General features: G+C 32.3%; 1 long non-coding RNA gene across 2 annotated transcripts; it reads left to right on the top strand.

Moving 5' to 3' along the window:
• Positions 1 to 1,280: 1,280 nt before the first annotated feature.
• On the top strand, positions 1,281 to 4,186 carry LOC108549966 (uncharacterized). 2 transcript variants are annotated; one of them, XR_001890388.1, is made up of 4 exons: positions 1,281 to 1,413; positions 2,859 to 3,061; positions 3,166 to 3,411; positions 3,578 to 4,186. It is a non-coding gene; the product is annotated as an uncharacterized LOC108549966 (long non-coding RNA). The 2 variants fall into 2 exon arrangements; XR_001890387.1 differs by having other exon boundaries at positions 1,281 to 1,487.
• Positions 4,187 to 4,393: the final 207 nt, after the last annotated feature.

Raw genomic sequence — 4,393 nt, 5'->3', positions numbered from 1 at the left:
AAGTACATATATATACAATACAATGAGGATTTGGTGTATATTAAATTTTGGTATTGAATTATATGGTTGCTGGGCAGAACATGTTAATGATTATAATGGTTAATAATGATTATTAATGATGAATGAAGAATAAAATGGTATAGGAGAGTTTTATCATTTAATGACTCTGTTTTTTTTTCCTTATTTATAAACATGATTGCGTAATCAGTGTTATGATGCTTATAATAACGAACTAAATGTGGCATGAACTATGATGCAATTAGTTCTACGTTATTTGAGCTTAGAAACAGCTATCTTGATAAACGTAATATTTCGGTACTTACAGAGTAACATAGAACTATTGCCAAGAATAACAAAGTAATATAAATAAATGAAATATATTTATTTTCAGTATGTATATAAATATTTGTTTAAAATTTTAAAAAGTTGATAATCTAAACTAATAAAAAATTAAAAATTACTTGTAAAATTATTTTTATTACATTTTTTAAGGTTAAGTAAATTTATAAAACAGATTGAAAAATATGTTTTCTATATAAATATATAATATATATATATATAAAATACATGTACATGTATATTTAGCGATGTCTTTTTATTCATCTAACAATAAATTCGATTACTTGACATATCTTGTATCGTATATAATATATCTTCATTATATTCAATGAAATTTTGTAATGCTGATGTAATATGTGTATCTAGGTCGTTCAGTTTACTTGCAAAATAACATGAACTTTGATGAACCTGTTATCTCGGAAGTACAATAAACCTAACACAACGCAGTTCTTGCTCAATGCAGCTCAATGCATACTATAATCAATTTCATGCACATTTGTACAGAGATAAAACAATGGTTTAATAAATAATGCTAATAACGTAATAACAACTCTACGACTTCATAACAACCCTTCCGTGCATAATAAACCTGCAGCTGTTAAAGCACGGTTAAGCGGTTATTGCTTAAACAGAGTAATCAAAAGGATTACTGTGTAACACGGGGTATTATTCAGTTGACTGGCGTTTACTACATAAAACCAGACACTAATGAGTATACTATTAATAGGTTGGTTTTTGGATAAGCCACGTAAACGGCATCGTTTACCGGGTTCTGTTGCCAACAGGCAATTCGTGTTACGCACATTATTTGTCACGACAAAGCGCAGTCCCGGAACATGTAAGAGTGACGATCAACTTGGCACGCGATCTTAGCCACGAATGTGAATGATCAAATATTAATAGAAACGTCCAAAGTTTCGCGATGTGGATGGGACGATGGGACTAGTAGCCGCCTGGTGGTAGTGTTTCCAGGTTGAAAAGCAGCCTTGACCCAGTAAGGACACCACGTGGCGTTGAGACGTACTATCAGGAAATTGTATTTCATGTCATCTTTTGGAGAGGGGATTCATCTCTGTGCGTTTTATTTATTCTAGGCACAATAGGGACGCATCCTTGTGTATACTGTGTATCGTCATAAGTGTTGTGATGTAATGTTATCTTATTATAAATTCCAGTCATTGCTATGCCCTTTTTTCTTTTGCTTTTCACTTTCTGTCACGTAGAGGAAATTACACGACGGATCTGTGCTTGTTATGATTTTTAATTTCAATGATGTATTTCGTATTCGTTTGTATGTGTTTTATTACAAGGTATATATGTTTTGTTTTTATTGCCATGATCATTAGAAATGATACCCGTATGTTAAAGATCTAAACGAATAGAACGAGAGATGAGTAAATAATATATAGATAAGTTGATAACTCGATTTTAACTTATCACGTTACAGATGATAGTCAGGAAAATTTATGTTTACCTATCTTCAAACTTTGATTACATTGTTTTGTCCAAGCAAAAATGAATTGACTTTTGATGAACATTACGTTAATATTTATTACCACTTATTTCTTATTAATATTAAAATGTAATTTGTAAATGTATTATTTATTTTGACATATACTTTTATAAATAATAACTTGTTTATAATATATATGCAAATATTGATCAACAACTGATTTGTTTGACATTACAGTAGAATTGCATAATTAAGTTTTAACATTCACTATTAATTACTCTAAAGAAAGATAATATATAACGTATGAAAATATATATTTATACCAATATTTATTTAAAAAAATAAATGAAATACTATTATTTATTTGTATATGTATAAGTAGTACAATAAATATAAAATCATAACATTTTTTCTAAATATGAAGCATATTCTTTTTTCCATAAATATTTTGTAAATTTAAGAAAAGGTATGAACTAAGAGTTATCAATTTATAAAATAAACTAATTTATTTCACTGCATATAATAAAAGGTATAAATAAATTATACATTATACGATAAATTCTAATTAGATCTTGAACAACAAAATATTACTTTTAAATTGTTTCATTGTATTTAATTACAAAACTAGAATATAAAAATAAAAAATGTAATGTAAAATATATATTAATATATATAATAATAAATATGAATATAATATTATAAATATATAATATTCATAATATTATAATATCTTCAAATTTGATTATTTCATAGTAATTAACAAAAATTTGTCTTTTTACTTCTACCACGAAAAATTAAATTCAATTTCTATGATTCTTTTTTCCATCATTTTAATATAAACATAATAATCCATTAAACAGATTGTCACACCACACATTTGAACCGTATAATATAGGTTAACATTCATTACCGAAATATTGATAATTCCAATGATAACTTAATTCGTTTGTAATAAATAAAACGTTGACGCTAAAATCACTGACTACCAGCAATATTAACATAACCTATAAAGTAGCAACGAAAAGATAGTTTATGACTACATTAACGCGATTTTATCTATTTTTAGCATTGTTGTAAGACCTTGAGCAAGTCTTGAATGATCCTACTATTGTTATGGCGCAAGGAACACGAGGAAATCACCGGCGAGGAATAAAAAAGCCGTGAATTCGTGACCCCAGTACAATCGGGGAAAGGAAGACATGCAAATACCAGAACCATCAATAGGTCACGTAGTTGTTAAACGGTGTACGTCTACTTTCAGACATGAAGGTATCTAATCACACGCGATGAATTCAAAGTTAACATTGTTCGAATTTTTATTTTTATCATTCATATCTCTAGGAATAGTTTCTTTAATCAGGTATGTTTTGCAGCTGGAAACGCGAACAAACAGAAGGCAATCTCCGCGAGCAACGGCGGTGAAATTGATGGTATTTCGATAACCTGCGTTGATACTTGACGTCAGACAGACATGTACCGTTGAAGAGAGAACGAAGCTTTCAAATATTTCAACGCGATCGTTTCCCTCGCCCGTGGTCCAGTTACAACGAGCGTGAATGCGATGTTTACTCGTAGAATACCTTTATACCGCGTGAAACTTCGGCATTTGATCGGAAATGGTGAGTCACTCGTGCCATGTTTCCATTCACGCACGGTCGATCGTTTCGCAAAAGTTCATTATGCACTGTCACCTTGCACGGTTACCTAGATTTTTCGTCAATGCTTTCAAGAAACGATGTCTGTGCTCGTAAACGATCTCCAATGACATTTTATTTCTCATCCCAGGAGACAAGCTGTATCAATCGAAATGGAGTCGTCGAATCGTGCTGTACAGCGGTGGAAGCAATGCGAAACCAGCGTGCCTTGGGAGTATGGACCTTGCGAGCGGTCAAAGTCGTGGCCTACTTCACTTCCTGCCTTCGAAACTTTCTCCTCGTGGCGTCGTTCGTGCGTTCACGAATGCCACAGCTAAGGCTCTTTCGATTCGATCTCGGCTACGTGTATCACCTTCCTCGTCTTTTCTTCTTCTCTTTTCTCATCTTCTTATTCTTCTTCCTGTTCTTCCTCGTTTCACACTGGCGCGCTCATTTTCCTAAACGCACGACAGCTCGGTCGATCGAGAAGGACGCGTCACTGTGTTGAGCGAGGTGTCGTCGCGCGTAATTATTTCATGTCGCGTTTATCATCCTTGTTCGTGGTAATCTGGATGATTGCGTCGCTGGCTTGCGTGTAAGTAATGGCTGCTAATAATCCTTAATTACAACAGTCCTGTACACCATGCGTTCCCCTCCATCAGATTTAGTAATAGCGTCACTTGGATTATTTACGAGACACTTGGAAATTGCTTGTCGCCACACTAATATTTTTTGGTAGCATTTGTCTCCTAGATGCTGTTTTGTCAACGGGGAAATGGAATGTACAGGGTTTTGTAGAAAAATGTGTCAGACAGATGTTTCAATCATTATTTTACTTTTGATAAAAGTAGAGTAAGTTTAGATTACATAAATTCCATACTTAGCTTTTACAGAATGTATTTCAATTAAAAGATTACAAATGTACAACTCTGTAATGATTGTGTTTTTGTCAATACAACTAGTAATG

Source organism: Eufriesea mexicana, unplaced genomic scaffold (assembly GCF_001483705.2).
Source record: "Eufriesea mexicana isolate 0111107269 unplaced genomic scaffold, ASM148370v2 scaffold2387, whole genome shotgun sequence".
Lineage (NCBI taxonomy): Eukaryota > Metazoa > Arthropoda > Insecta > Hymenoptera > Apidae > Eufriesea > Eufriesea mexicana.
Note: the sequence above shows the minus strand (reverse complement) of the source record. Positions and strands in the feature narration are given on the sequence as shown.